This window comes from Lithobates pipiens, unplaced genomic scaffold, assembly GCF_037356315.1.
Source record: "Lithobates pipiens isolate NorthernLeopardFrog02 unplaced genomic scaffold, aLitPip1_a1.2 Scaffold_23, whole genome shotgun sequence".
In the NCBI taxonomy this organism is placed as follows: Eukaryota; Metazoa; Chordata; class Amphibia; order Anura; family Ranidae; genus Lithobates; species Lithobates pipiens.
In genome coordinates this window covers 142,195,155-142,210,879 of record NW_027507785.1, presented here as the reverse complement: position 1 = coordinate 142,210,879, position 15,725 = coordinate 142,195,155, and the positions used below count along the sequence as shown (strand labels likewise).

The following is a 15,725-nucleotide window of genomic DNA, read 5'->3' as shown; positions in this document are numbered from 1 at the left end:
AGCAGATGTGACCAGGGAATTGGACCTTTATTTCCAAGAAAACTAAACGCAGGACTGCTACCCGGGGATAATTTGGGAGGCTCACAAGTCAGTACTCCGCAGGGTACTTATCAGGCACGGGGCACGCATCAAACGAACACGGAAGGAACAGCTTGCTAATCTGTTTTGTGAACTTGCCTCTGTGGAAGCAAAACATAAACATGCCCCCTCACGGACCTTAGAGATTGAATTGGGGACACTCCGTACCCAGATTACTGACCTACTCTATTATAAAGCGAAAGCGGCACTCCAGTTTTGTCGTAAACTGACGTAGGAGTCAGGGGACAAATGCTGAAAAATCTTAGCCAGGTCGGTAAATGAGTTGAAATCTGCCTCTTACATACCACAGTTGATAGATGAGAATGGCCAGAGGGCCTCTACCCCAACTCAAATAGCCAAAGTCTTTGAAAAATGTTACTCTGATCTCTACAACCTGCCCGATTCAGGGTCCGGACAGGACAATATAGACAGATATGAAACCGGTTCTGGTCTACCAACCCTCTCATCGGAATCACAGGAGTACTTGGAGGACCCGATCACACTGGAAGAAGTCCAGATGGCCGTGGGACCTCCGAAGGTGGGTAAGGCTCTGGGCCCTGACGGATATACCGCACAATACTATAAGACCTTCCTCCCTATTCTCGGCCCGCGCTTGGTGAATTTATTTAATACTCTGAGCTCGAATGGGGATTTTCCTGAGGATACCCTTAGAGCCCACATCTCGTTGATACCTAAGGAGGGCAAAGACCCGGGCCTATGTGGGAGCTACAGACCCATTTCCCTCCTAAATTCGGTCCTAAAACGATTCTCTAAAATCCTCGCCACGTGATTGGCACAGCACTTGCAGTCCCTTATACATATTGACCAGTTAGGTTTTATTCCCACCAGGGAAGATAGGGACAACACCATTAAGGTGCTTACCCTGGTCCATAAAGCAAAGTCATCTGAGACCCCTTGTCTTTTCGTGAGTACAGATGCCGAGAAGGCTTTTGATCGGGTCAAATGGACATTCATGTTCTCGGTCCTTCGCCATATAGGTCTGAGTGAACGGATGCTGGCATGGATAAGTAAGATATACTCACGCCCTTCAGCTCAACTCAAAGCGAATGGGGTGCTCTCATCTCCCCTTGACATCGGGAATGTGACTCCCCTATTATTCGCACTGTCATTGGAACCCTTTCTCTCCACAATTCGACAAAACTCAGACATAACGGGACTCCAAATGGGTACTATTGACTGCAAGATATCTGCCTACGTGGATGACATGCTGTTCTCGCTGACGAATCCCAGAGTTTCCTTGCCAAATCTCCTTCGGGAATTCCAGATATACGGGATACTTCTTGAAATCAGAGGCCATGGGGGTCGCAGTCCCCCCGCAAACGTTACTAGACTTGCAGTCCAATTTTCGATTTAAATGGACCCATACAGCACTTCCCTGGCCCCCACCCATTCATAATCCTTACCAACCTTTCCTTCCGCTGCTCACAGAAACACACTGGATGACTTGTCTAATTAACCAAATTGTAAAAGACACCGCTATCCTCCTGTCTGGCACCGGTCCCCTTGGAGGCTTTACCCCTCACTGTTTGGGTGGTCTCTGCCTCCCCCTGGATGCTCCACATATACCCAGACGACATTGTCAGAGGGGCACCACTTGACAGGACACGGGGCTGTCATGCCGGTGGCATCTCCCATTGGAGGAAGGGATGATGGTCGGTAAATGAGTTGAAATCTGCCTCTTACATACCACAGTTGATAGATGAGAATGGCCAGAGGGCCTCTACCCCAACTCAAATAGCCAAAGTCTTTGAAAAATGTTACTCTGATCTCTACAACCTGCCCGATTCAGGGTCCGGACAGGACAATATAGACAGATATGAAACCGGTTCTGGTCTACCAACCCTCTCATCGGAATCACGGGAGTACTTGGAGGACCCGATCACACTGGAAGAAGTCCAGGGACCTCCGAAGGTGGGTAAGGCTCCGGGCCCTGACGGATATACCGCACAATACTATAAGAACTTATTCTATTCTCGGCCCGCGCTTGGTGAATTTATTTAATACTCTGAGTTTGAATGGGGATTTTCCTGAGGATAACCTTAGAGCCCACATCTCGTTGATACCTAAGGAGGGCAAAGACCCGGGCCTATGTGGGAGCTACAGACCCATTTCCCTCCTAAATTCGGTCCTAAAACGATTCTCTAAAATCCTCGCCACGTGATTGGCACAGCACTTGCAGTCCCTTATACATATTGACCACTTAGGTTTTATTCCCACCAGGGAAGATAGGGATAACACCATTAAGGTGCTTACCCTGGTCCATAAAGCAAAGTCATCTGGGACCCCTTGTCTTTTCGTGAGTACTGATGCCGAGAAGGCTTTTGATCGGGTCAAATGGACATTCATGTTCTCGGTCCTTCGCCATATAGGTCTGAGTGAACGGATGCTGGCATGGATAAGTAAGATATACTCACGCCCTTCAGCTCAACTCAAAGCGAATGGGGTGCTCTCATCTCCCCTTGACATCGGGAATGGGACCAGACAGGGTTGCCCCCTGTCGCCCCTATTATTCGCACTGTCATTGGAACCCTTTCTCTCCACAATTCGACAAAACTCAGACATAACGGGACTCCAAATGGGTACTATTGAGTGCAAGATATCTGCCTACGTGGATGACATGCTGTTCTCGTTGAAGAATCCCAGAGTTTCCTTGCCAAATCTCCTTCGGGAATTCCAGATATACGGGATACTTCTTGAAATCAGAGGCCATGGGGGTCGCAGTCCCCCCGCAAACGTTACTAGACTTGCAGTCCAATTTTCGATTTAAATGGACCCATACAGCCCTTAAGTACTTAGGTACTTACATTCCACCGGACATCGCGCGTACGTTTATGTTGAACTTTCCCCCACCCCTTGTCACTAAGATCTGCAGTTTGCTTCACGGGTGGCATTCTGGCCTCCATTCCTGGTTCAGGAGATGCAATCTCATTAAAATGAACATACTCCCTAAATGTACCTATCTTTTCCAAGCTCTCCTGATCCAGAGTCCAGTGCCGTTTTTTAAGCAAGCTCAATTCCTGCTCACTCAATTTAACTGGGCCCACAAAAATTCAGACTTAAGTGGTCACAGCTGACATTGTCTAAACAACAGGGAGGGTTGGTTCTCCCTGACTTGCGATGCTACTACCTGGCCTCCCATCTGGGGTGTGTATTGGACTGGAATGGAAACAAACTTTCTAAGCTCTGGGTGCAACTAGGACAATCTCACTCCCGAATTCCGCTAAGAAGTGCCATGTGGTGCTATAAGGATTTACCCACAGAATTGACGTCACATCCCACTATAGGGGCTTCATTGAAAGTCAGTCACCTGATCGCTACCCAAAACACACTCACGTCTTTGACTTCCCCCCTATTCCCTATACGTGACCATCCGAACTTTGAACCGGGGACCCACTTAGAAATTCCAACCTAGACCATGCGTCTAAATTCGTCATTGATGGAAAATGGCCTTCTTTCTGAACCCTAACAGATCCGACAGGGCTTTTCCAACTGCCTTTTTGGAGAGCGGCGCAACAACATAATTTTCTCCATTCCATCCCCAATACTCAAACTTTCACCCGCCCTCAGACGGAGTTTGAGACTCTATGCAGGAGCGAAGGCCCTTTGGTCCACATTCTCTCTCAAACAGATCACCCACACTTAACCTGTCTGTCCAACTGGGAAAAGGACCTTGATTGCTCGTTTTCCCCAGCACAGAGACAACGCATTATCACTTTGGCTCTCAAAACCTCGCTGTGCACGAAGATACAGGAGACAAATTTTAAACTTCTCATCAGGTGGTATTTGACACTATCAAAGCTGCATAAATAATTCCCCTCTTCCTCGAACATATGCTGGAGGTGTGGAGAAGAAGAGGGCACATTGCTCCACATTTTTTGGTCCTGCCCCAGCTTGGTGGACTTCTGGACAGAGATCCGATGCATAACACAAAAATTCTTGTACTTTATCCGTGCCTTGAATCATTATGATTGATGGAAGGCAGACTCACATTTGCGAATATACCTGTATCAAGTATTGTTCAGCTGCTTTTTGCTCTGTATTTCTCTGTTGCATTATGTACTCGGGGGACCGTCATTCCCTGTTTGTAGAAAAAAAAAAAGAAGCCTACGACACCTGGTATTCCCAGGCGGTCTCCCATCCAGGCATTAACCAGGCCCGGCCCTGCTTAGCCTACAAGATCAGATGAGATGGAACAGATTCAGGGTGATGTGGCCATAGCCAATATCTTCAGGCACTCTCAACTCTCTTGAAAAATGCCAAGATGGTCACCTTGGGAACAAGCAGAAAAAAATAGGTCAACGGCAACAACATAACAAGAAGACTACGGCATCTGGAAATCCCAGGTGGTCTCCCATCCAGGGATTAAACTGGTCCCAACCCTGCTTAGCCTCTGAGATCAGATGAGATTGGGCTCTTTCAGGGTGATGTGGCCGTAGGAGATTTCTTCAGGCACTCTCAACCCTCTTGACTAATGCCAAGATGGTCACTTTGGGAAAAAAACAAAAAAAAACAAGTTAACGCCAACAACATAAGAAGAAGTCTACAGCACCTAGTATTCCCAGGTGGTCTCCCATCCAGGTATTAACAAGGCCCGACCCTGTTTAGTCTCTGAGATCAGACGAGATCTGGTGCTTTCAGGGTTATGTGGCCATAGGCAAGCTCTTCAGGCACTCTCAACCCTCTTGACAAACACCAAGATGGTCACCTTGGTAAACAAACAAAACAAAAACAAGTCAACGCCAACAACATAAAAAGTATTCCCAGGTGGTCTCCAATCCAGGTACTAGCAAGGCCCAACCTTGCGAAAAAAGACAGATCAATGTCAACAACATAAAAAGAAGAATACGGCACCTGGTATTCCAACGCCATCTCCCATACAGGTACTAACTAGGCCCAACCCTTCTTAGCCTCAGAGATGAGAAGAGATAGGGCTCTTTCAGGGTGATGCTGCTGTAAGCGATCTCTTTGGGCACTTTAAACCCTCTTGACAAATGCCAAGATGGTCACCTTGGGAAACAAGCGAAAAAAAAAAAAAAGGAATCAACGCCAACAACATAAAAAGAAGCTTACAATAACTGGTATTCCCAGGTGGTCTCCCATCCAGGTACTAACCAGGCCTGACTCTTCTTAGCCTCCAAGATCAGACAAGATTGGGTGCTTTCAGTGTGATGTGGCCATAGGCAATCTCTTCAGGCACTCTCAACCCTCTTGACAAACACCAAGATGGTGACCTTGGGAAACAAGCTAAAAAAAAACAGGTCAACGCCAACAACATAAAAAGAAGCCTACGACACCTGGTATTCCCAGGCGGTCTCCCATCCACGTACTAACAAGGTCAGACTCTTCTTAGCCTCCAACATCAAACGAGATCAGGTGCTTTCAGGGTGATGTGCCCGTAGGCAATCCCTTCAGGCACTTTCAACCCTCTTGACAAACGCCAAGATGGTCACCTTGGGAAACAAGCAAAAAAAAACTAAGTCAATGCCAACAACTTAAAAAAAAAGCATATGGCATTGAGAAATCCCAGGCGGTCTCCCATCCAGGTACTAACCAGGTCCCAACCCTGCTTAGCCTCTGAGATCAAATGAGATTGGGCTCTTTCAGGGTGATGCGGCCATAGTAGATTTTTTCAGGCACGCTCAACCCTCTTGACAAACGCCAAGATGGTCACCTTGGGAAGCAAACAAAAAATCAAGTCAATGCCAACAACATAAAAAGAAGCCTACAGCACCTAGTTTCCCCAGGCGGTCTCCCATCCAGGTATTAACAAGGCACGACCCTTTCTAGCCTCTGAGATCAGAGGAGATTGGGTGCTTTCAGGGTGATGTGCCCATGGGCAATCTCTTTGGGCACTCTCATCCCTCTTGAAAAATGGCAAGATAGTCACCCTGGGAAACAAGCGGAAAAAAACAGGTCAACGCCAACAACATGAAAAGAAGAATACGGCACCTGGTATTCCAAGGCCATCTCCCATTCAAGTACTAACTAGGCCCAACCCTTCTTAGCCTCCGAGATCAGAAGAGATAGGGTGCTTTCAGGGTGATGCTGCTGTAAGCGATCTCTTTAAGCACTCTCTACCCTCTTGACAAATGCCAAGATGATCACTTTGGGAAACAAGCGAAAAAAAACAGGTCAACACCAACAACATAAAAAGAAGCCTGCGGCATCTGGAAAACGCAGGTGGTCTCCCATCCACGTACAAACCAGGCCCAACCCTGCTTAGCCTCTGAGACCAGATGAGATTGGGCGCTTTCAGGGTGTTGTGCCCGTAGGCAATTTCTTTGTGCACTCTCAACCCTCTTGACAAATGCCAAGATGGTCACCTTGGGAAAAAAGGGAAAAAAAACAGGTCAACGCCGACAACATAATGAGAAGCCTACAGCACCTGGTATTCCCAGGCTTTCTCCCATCCAGGTACTAACCAGGCCCATCGCTGCTTAGCCCCCGAGATCAGATGAGATTGGGCTCTCTCAGGGTGATTTGGCCGTAGGCATTCTCTTTGGGCACTCTGAAGCCTCTTGACAAAGGCCAAGATGCTCACCTTGGGAAACAAGCTAAAAAAAAACAGGTCAAAGCCAACAACATAAAAAGAAGCCTACGGCATCCGGTATTCCCAGGCGATCTCCCAATCAAGACACTAACCAGGCCAGATCCTTCTATGGCACCTGGTCTTTCCAGGCAGTCTCCCATCCAGGTACTAACCAGGCCTGACACTGCTTAGCCTCTGAAATCAGATGAGATCGGGTGCTTTCAGGGTGATGTGGCCGTAAGCGTTCTCTTCAAGACACGCCCAACCCTCTTGACAAACGCCAAGATGGTCGCCTTGAGAAACTAGTGAAAAAAACAGGTCAAAGCCAACAACATAAAAAGAAGCCTATGGCACCTAGTATTCCAAGGCGGTCTCCCATCCAGGTACTAACCAGGCCCGACACTGTTTAGCCTCCGAGATCAGACAAGATTGGGTGCTTTCATGGTGATGGGGCCGTAGGTGATCTCTTTGGGCACTCTCAACCCTCTTGACAAATGCCAAGATGGTCACCTTGGGAAACAAGTGAAAAAAGAAACCAGGTCAAGGCCAATAACATAAAAAGAAGCCTACGGCACCTGTTATTCCCAGACGTTCTCCCATCCTGGTATTAACCAGGCCTGACACTGCTTAGCCTCCGAGATCAGACAAGATTGGGTGCTTTCAGGGTGATGGGGCCGTAGGTGGTCTCTTTGGGCACTCTGGACCCTCTTGTTAAACGCCAAGATGGTCACCTTGGGAAACAAGCGAAAATAAACAGGTCAACACCAACAACATAAAAAGAAGCCTACGGCACCTGGTATTCACAGATGGTCTCCCATACAGGTATTAACCAGGCCGTACACTGCTAGGCCTCTGAGATCAGATGAGATTGTGCGCTTTCAGGGTGATGTGGCCATAGGTGTTCTATTCAGACACTCTCAACCCTCTTAACAAATGCCAAGATGGTCATCTTGGGAAACAAGTGAAAAAAAACAGGTCAACGCCAACAACATAGACCCTGGCGGTCTCCCATCTGACCCTGACCCTGCTTAGCCTCTGAGATCGGGCGCTTTCAGGGTGATGGGGCCTTAGGCGAACGCTTTGGGACATACTCAAAACTCTTGACAGATGCTAAAATGGTCACCTTGGGAAACAAGCGAAAAAAAACAGGTCAAAGCCAACAATATAAAAAGATTCCTACGGCACCTGTAATTAGGTACTATCCAGGCTGGACCCTGCTTAGCCTCTGAGATCAGATAAGATCGGGCGCTTTCAGGGTGATGTGGCCGTAGGAGATTTCTTTGGGCTCTCTCAGCCCTCTTGACAAATGCCAAGATGGTCACCTTGGGAAACAAGCGGAAAAAAAAAAATGTCAACGCCAGCAACATAAAAAGAAGCCTACGGCACCTGGTATTCCCAGTCGGTCTCCCTTCCAGTTACTAATCAGGCCCGACAATGCTTAGCCTCCGAGATCAGACAAGATCGGGCACTTTCAGGGTGATTTGGCCGTAGGCACTTTCTTTGGGCACTCTCACCCTCTTGACAAACGCCAAGATGGTCATCTTGGGAAACAAGCAAAAAAAAACAGGTCAACGCCAACAACATAAAAAATAGGATTTTTATATACAACTTACCTGTAAAATCCTTTTCTTGAGAGTACATCACGGGACACAGGAGCTTCATTACATAGTGGGTTATATAGGCACCTCTGGTGATTGGACACTGGTTAACCCCCAATTAAGGAGAATTCCTCCCCTATATAACCCCTCCCATATGGGGGGCACCTCAGTTTTGTAGCAAAGCAATAGGAAACCATGTAAAACCCAAGAGGGGTGGGTGCCCTGTGTCCCGTGATGTACTCTCAAGAAAAGGATTTTACAGGTAAGCTGTATATAAAAATCCTATTTTCTTGATCATACATCACAGGACACAGGAGCTTCATTACATAGTGGGATGACCCAAAGCAATGCTCAGATTGAGGGCAGGGAGACACAGATCATAATATATAGACCGCCAAGGACCTAAACTGCAGCCTGCAGTACACTGCGCCCAAAGGCGATATCCTCTTGCCCTCTGACATCCACCTGATAGAATCTGGTGAATGTGTGGACTGATGACCAAGTTGCAGCCTTACAGATCTGAGCCAGGGAGGCCTGGTGATGCACTGCCCAAGAAGCACTTACAGCCCTAGTTGAGTGCGCTCTCACTTGAAAACGAGGGATCTTCCCTTTAACACTATAGGCCTGAGAAATAATCTGTCTAATCCACCTTGAGAGAGTGGATTTTGATGCCGCCTGGCCCTTCCTAGGGCCTTCCGGCAAAATAAATAAGCAACCAGTTTTCCTTATCTGAGCAGTTGCCTGAAGATAGATACTGATTGCCCTTACCACATCCAAAGTGTGCAAAGATTCTTCTTCTGCGGACTGTGGGTCCGGAAAAAAGGATGGTAGGCTTAAATCTTGATTCAAATGGAATCCTGAAACCACCTTAGGCAGAAAGGACCTGTTGGGACGCATTACCACCAGGTCCTTATGAATAATTAGATACGGTTCTTTACTGGAGAGAGCTGCTAGTTCTGACCGTGGATATGGCTACCAAGAAAACCAATTTTTTAGTCAAAAGAACTAACGAAGCCTGATGCAAAGGTTCAAAAGGTTGCCCCTGCAAAGCTGAGAGAACCAAATTCAGATCCCATGGGCATACCGGAGGTTTGACTGGCAGCCTTATCCTCATAGCCCCCTGGATGAAAGCCCGCACCAGGGAATGTGATGCAAGTGGTTTCTGAAAAAACACTGACAAGGACGAAATATGCACCTTGATAGTGCTTACGGCCAAATTCATTTCTAGGCCTGACTGGAGGAAGGCCAAGATCCTGCTAATGACATACTTTCTAGGATGACATTCCCTGAGTTCACAACAGGAAACATATGCCCTCCAGATTTTGTAGTAAATAAGCCTGGAGGCCGGCTTTCTGGCATTGACCAGAGTAGAAAGGACTGGCCCCGAAAGCCCACGGTCTCTCAGAATGTGGGTCTCAGCAGCCAAACCGTCAAATTCAGACTGTGTAAAGCAGCATGGTAAATTGGACCCTGTGAGAGCAGATCTGGCCGGAGAGGGAGGATCCACAGCCTGCCTACTGCCAACTTCATGATCTCTGCGTACCACGGTCGCCTGGGCCAAGCCAGGGCTACCAAAAGAAGCGACTTTGTTTCCCACTAGACTCTTCCCAGGAACCGCGGCAGAAGCGGGCACGGGGGGAGGCATAAATCAAATTTTACTGATCCCAGGGAACTGTCAGAGCATTCGACCCCTGAGCGAGTGTATCTCTTGTCCTTGACACGAATTTGTCCAGTTTTCTGTTGAACCTGGACGCAAACAGATCTACGTCTGGAGTACCCCACCTGCGACATATGTTCCAAAACACGTCGGGGTGCAGAGCCCATTCTCCTAGGCACAACTGCTGGCGGCGCAGAAAATCTGCCTGCCAATTTTCCACTCCTGGAATGAAGACTGTAGAAAGGCATGGAACATGCCTTTCTGCCCAGACAAGTATGCGATTCACCTCTTTTTGCGCAACCAGACTCCTGGTACCACCCTGGTGATTGATATAGGCCACTGCTGTGGCATTGTCGGACTGAACTCGAACAGGGAGACCCCGTAGTCTGAAAGAACAGTTTATGAGAGCCATATAAACTGCCTGGATCTCCAAGACATTTATGGGCAATAGCTTCTCGATCACAGACCATTTCCACTGCGAGCACGTCTCCTCCAACACTGCTCCCCAGCCTGTCAGGCTGCCATTTGTCATAATAATCTTCCATGGAAGAGGAAGAAAAGTTTTGCCTTTCAGCAAATTCTCGGTTTGTAACGAGACTCTTAGACTCGTTAGACGAGACTCTTGCGTGTCCCTGGGGATAGACGCATAGGAAGATCCAAGGACTGGGGCTTCCTGTTCCAAGCCGCAAGGATGCATCTTTGCAGAGGCCTTGAGTGGAACTAGGCGAATGGAACGGCCTCGAAGGAGGCAACCATTTTCCCTAACAGTCTCATGCACAACCGAATGGGGGAAGATCTTCTGCCCAGAATTAGGCGCACCAGATCCCCAATGGCCAAGACTTTTGGCCTTGGTAGAAACACCTTGCCCTGAGCAGTGTCGATAACCATACCCAGGTATTCCAACCTGGTAGCAGGCTGTAGGGACGACTTTTCTAGGTTTATAATCCAACCTAGGCGTTCCAGCTGTTCTAGCGTTCTGGTAACACTGTGGTTCAGGAGCGCTACTGTTTTCTCTATGAGAAGCAAATCGTCTAGATAAGCCATGACGGCTATACCCTGAGCTCTTAGGTTTGCCAAGAGAGGGTCCAGAATCTTTGTGAAGACTCGAGGGGCCGTAGCTAGCCCGAACGGCAAGGCCACAAATTGAAAATGGCGCCGCTCTACCGTGAACCTTAGATACTTTTGGTGTGCGGGAAAAATTGGCACATGGAGATATGCATCCTTGATGTCTATTGATGCCATAAACTCTCCCCCTTGCAGGGAGGAGACCACAGTGCGAATTGACTGTATTCAGAAGGACCGGATGCGTAAAAAACGGGTCAAATCCTTCAGATCCAGGATAGGTCTGACACTTCTATTTGGCTTTGGAACGGTGAAGAGATTCGAGTAAAACCCTGAACCCTGTTCTTTTGGGTCCACTTCTACTATCACCCCCTGGGATAGTAAGTGATCTAAGGCCAGAAATAGCGGTCTTTGCTTTACTGGGTCCCTGGGGATCCTTGACCTTAGAAAGCGAGAAGGTGGATTCTCCTGAAACTCCAGCTTGTAGCCCAGGGATACCAAAGAGACCACCCACTCGTTTCGCTTCCACAGAGGCAAGTTCACAAAACAGATTAGCAAGCTGTTCCTTCCGTGTTCGTTTAATGCGCGCCCCGTGCCTGATAAGTACCCTGCAGAGTACTGACTTGTGAGCCTCCCAAATTATCCCCGGGTCGCAGTCCTGCGTTTAGTTTTCTTGGAAATAAAGGTCCAATTCCCTGGTCACATCTGCTATAACTTCCGGTATCTGGAGGAGGCTCTCATTAAGGTGTCAGAATAGAGACCTAGGTGAGGGGTTCCTAGAGAGGGTGTAGGTAAGGGCTACAGGAGCGTGGTCGGACCAAGTAATATGGCCGATGGAGGAAGAGCTCACCAAGTGCAGTTGGTCATGTGGAATCAAGAAGAAGTCTATCCTCAAGTATGATTTGTGAGAGGAAGAGCAAAAAGAGTAGTCCCTTTCCCCAGAGTGTTGCAGACACCAGACATCAACTAATTGGTCATTCAGTAAACACTTAGTAATCCGCTTTCTAGAGGAAATGAGGAGCGAGGAGCAAGAGGCAGAAGTGTCAACCGATTGCGAAAGGGGACATTAAAGTCCCCACCTAATATCAACTGGCCCTCCCGAAAGTCACATAATCTGTGCAGGGTAGTTCTGAGGAATGTGTCTTGGTGATCATTGGGAGCGTACACAGTGGCAAATGTAAAAAGGAGCTCCCCAATGTGGCCCCTGAGAAAAAGATATCGGCCCCCAGGGTCCACCAGAGAATCCTGGAGAACCGAGGGGAGCCTGCTAGAGATCAGAATGGAGATTCCCTTGGTCTTAGAGAAGGGGTTAGTAGAGTGTGTAGAGCACACTCTTCAAGTCTTCAAGTGGGAAATGCGATATTACTTAAGAACCAAGGCCTAAGGTGTGCCATGGCCTGGACGGTCAGTATGCCTGAAAAGAGGGCAAAAAGACACAAGTATAGGTGGAAAAGGGAAGTTAAAGATCCCATCCATAAAATGACGTATGCCAAAATGCCAACTGTAAGTAACCGGTAAGTTACCGCTGTGAGAGTAGAACCCACCGACTCCTGATCTGGAGATGAGAAGGAACCCCCTAAGATCCTTAGGGAAGGATCTTGACCGTAGAAAGGGGAGGCTAGTATTTTTAAAATGTGTTTCTTGTATAAAGGCCACATCAGTACAGGAAGTCTTCAGTTCTCACAGGAGATTTCACCGTTTTTCAGAGGAGTTCAGTCCCTTAACCTTTCCTTAGTTCCTTAGAGAGGTGACCTTGACTGAGTCTGCCATCGCTCCTCGGGAAGGGGGACGTCAGAGAAAAGCAAAGAACTGAGGTAGGTATTGGGTAGGTAATGGATGACGGGAACTAAGGGGGAGAAAGGAAGGGCAAATGGAAGAAAAGGTAAGGGGAAAAAGAGGCCGGGCACCTCAACCCCAGGGGGAGAGGGAAATTAAGGGTTGTCCGCACTCAACAGTACAGGAATTGTACACTAAAACAGCACAATTATGCTATAGCGCTTACCAGATGTACACTGGGTTTAAAGCGCCGTCCTACTTGGGTTGGTGGGTAGACAGGTCGGAGAGGGAGCCCCCGGATCCCAGTCCCCCCAGTCCCGGCAGTAGTAAATGTCACGTCTGATACCGGTATGCAAATAAAAGACAATCAGTAACATCATAGAACCAAAAAACAATAGTATAATCAAAACAGAGGTAGAGCATAGAACTGTCAGCACTGTCAGCACTGAGGGGTCTCTCCCTTTGGCAGATTGTCCTCTCCTTACCCCCTCTCCTCCGTCCACGCTCCGGGGGAAAAAGGGGAGGGAAGGGGGGGAAAGAGGGGGGGAAGGGGGGAAAGGGGGAGGGAAAGGGGGAGGGAAGGGAAGGAGGTAAGGGAGGGAAGGGGGGAGGGAAGGGGGGGCAGCAAGGGAGAGGGGACAAACATGCGGAAATGTCAAGTCCTTTAGCACACTCACACCAGCAACCACCCGGACACCATAAGTTTCAACTAATCCCCTCCATGGTCACCACATCCAGATGAAAGAGGAGCAGCCCTGGTCGGTGCATGGAGAATCCGGCAGGCAAGGGGCTGGGGCCACCATCCCTCCATCCAACGGGAGACTTCACCCGAGCAGCAGTTCTGGGGCCTGCCAATTAGTGTCTCTCCTGCATCGCCATCAGGGGCTGTGTAGAGCATCCAGAGGGAGGCTGGGACTGCCCAAACAGTAAGGGGTAAATCCTCCAGGGGGGTCCAGAGTCAAACTGGAGGGAAGCAGTGTCTCGTACCAATAGGCTCAATAAATAAGTCATCCAGAGTGTCCCCGAAAGCTGCAGAAGGCAATGTCGGCCAAGAGTAGGTGGGGGCCAGAGGGGGGGGGGACGAGGGGCGCAACCAGGGAGAGGGGACACAGATGTGGGAATGTCAAGCCCTTCCAGTACAGCGCACTAGGTATCACTCAGACCCCCCAAAGTGCAACTCCCCCCTCTAAGGTCAAGACTCCAGAAGGGAAGATGAGCCGCCCTGGTCTGTACATGAAAGAACCTGCTGCCAAGGGGTTGAGGCCATCATCCCTTCCTCCAATGGGAGATGCCACCAGCATGACAGCCCCGTGTCCTGTCAAGTGGTGCCCCTCCGACAATGTCGTCGGGGTATATGTGGAGCATCCAGGGGGAGGCAGGGACCACCCAAACAGTGAGGGGTAAAGCCTCCAAGGGGGACCGGTGTCAGACAGGAGGATAGCGGTGTCTTTTACAAGTTGGTTAATTAGACAAGTCATCCAGTGTGTTCCTGTGAGCAGCGGAAGGAAAGGTCGGTAAGGATTATGAATGGGTGGGGGCCAGGGAAGAGCATAAAACTGCCACCAGATGACCGGGGCAGAGAGGGCAAGGGGATGAAAGTCAGATCTGTCAGAAAGTCATGTTGGCCTTCCCTTGAAGCTGAGCGCTCTGCATACCCAGGACGTTCTTCTGTATAATCTAGCCTATCTGTATACATTAGCCTGTCTTTTGTACACATTAGCCTCTCTGTATCAACTAGCCGGTCCTTTGTATACACTAGTCCGTCCCTAGCTTGTCTTTTATACACCTAGTCTCTCTGTATACCCCGCCTTTCTGTATACATCTTTATACACTAGCCTCTCTGTGTACCCTAGCCTCTCTGTATAATCTTGCCTCTCATTATACCCCAGCCTGTATTCTGTTTACCCAATTTTGTCTTTTATATAAACTAGCCTGTCTACTGTATAACCCAGCTTCTCATTATACCCCGGCCTCACTGTCAGCTTGTCTCTGTACACTACACTATTCCGTCTGTATACACTAGCAAGTCTGTGTAACCCAGTCTCTCTCTCCCTAGAAAACACCAACCCTGGCCCTGACAGAGGAGGAGGCTTAAATAGTCCCTCAGGCTCCTCCCACAAATACTGCGGCCAGCCTTCCCACTTTTAATCGGAGTCTTCAAGTGGGAAATGCGATATTACTTAAGAACCAAGGCCTAAGGTGTGCCATGGCCTGGACGGTCAGTATGCCTGAAAAGAGGGCAAAAAGACACAAGTATAGTTGGAAAAGGGAAGGTAAAGATCCCATCCATAAAATGACGTATGCCCAAATGCCAACTGTAAGTAACCAGTAAGTTACCGCTGTGAGAGTAGAACCCACCGACTGCTGACCTGGAGATGAGAAGGAACCCCCTAAGAGCCTGCAAGCTACGCAAACCCAAATGAATGTCCCGTGAAGGATAGGATGAGCCTGATGCCCAAGGTAACCCAGACATGAGAATGAACTTCTTGTGAATGAGAGGATACGTGGGCAAAAGGGAGCAAGGGCTGACCCGAAGAACCCCTGCAAGAAGATGGCTGAGCAGACTGAAAAAACCCAACACAAGACCGCCTGTCAAAAACCCAGTGCGGCTATTATAATTGGAATGAGGCTGGGGTAATAAGACTGGCTTGGGTATACGGCGAGGTACACCCTAGAATAGAAAGAGAAAACAGAAAAGTCAAACAAGGTAATACAGATAGGCTAATGTTATTCCCCTGAGCCTAGTGTATACAGAAGAATGGCTAGTGTATACAGAGAGGCTAGTGTGTACAGATGACAAGCTATTGTTTACAGATAGGCTTGTGTATAGAAGAAGAATAGAAGAGAGTCTGGGGAATTCAGTGAGGCTAGAGTATGCAGAGAGGCTGGGACACCGAGACTATTGTAAAAAGAAGGCAGGCTAGTGTATATAGGTTACGGGCACGTGTATACAGAAGACAGAGAGGCTAGTCTATATAGAGGGACTGGTGTACACAGAAAGATT

General features: G+C 48.6%; 8 pseudogenes; all 8 read right to left on the bottom strand.

The window, feature by feature from the left end:
* Positions 1-4,200: 4,200 nt before the first annotated feature.
* LOC143928442 (5S ribosomal RNA) lies at positions 4,201-4,319 on the bottom strand (annotated as a pseudogene).
* A 317-nt stretch (positions 4,320-4,636) lies between these two features.
* LOC143928815 (5S ribosomal RNA) lies at positions 4,637-4,755 on the bottom strand (annotated as a pseudogene).
* A 407-nt stretch (positions 4,756-5,162) lies between these two features.
* Positions 5,163-5,281, bottom strand: LOC143929023 (5S ribosomal RNA; annotated as a pseudogene).
* Positions 5,282-6,472: 1,191 nt separating this feature from the next.
* Positions 6,473-6,591, bottom strand: LOC143928962 (5S ribosomal RNA; annotated as a pseudogene).
* Positions 6,592-6,752: 161 nt separating this feature from the next.
* Positions 6,753-6,871, bottom strand: LOC143929086 (5S ribosomal RNA; annotated as a pseudogene).
* Positions 6,872-6,970: 99 nt separating this feature from the next.
* LOC143929007 (5S ribosomal RNA) lies at positions 6,971-7,089 on the bottom strand (annotated as a pseudogene).
* A 102-nt stretch (positions 7,090-7,191) lies between these two features.
* LOC143928431 (5S ribosomal RNA) lies at positions 7,192-7,310 on the bottom strand (annotated as a pseudogene).
* Positions 7,311-8,002: 692 nt separating this feature from the next.
* Positions 8,003-8,121, bottom strand: LOC143928735 (5S ribosomal RNA; annotated as a pseudogene).
* Positions 8,122-15,725: the final 7,604 nt, after the last annotated feature.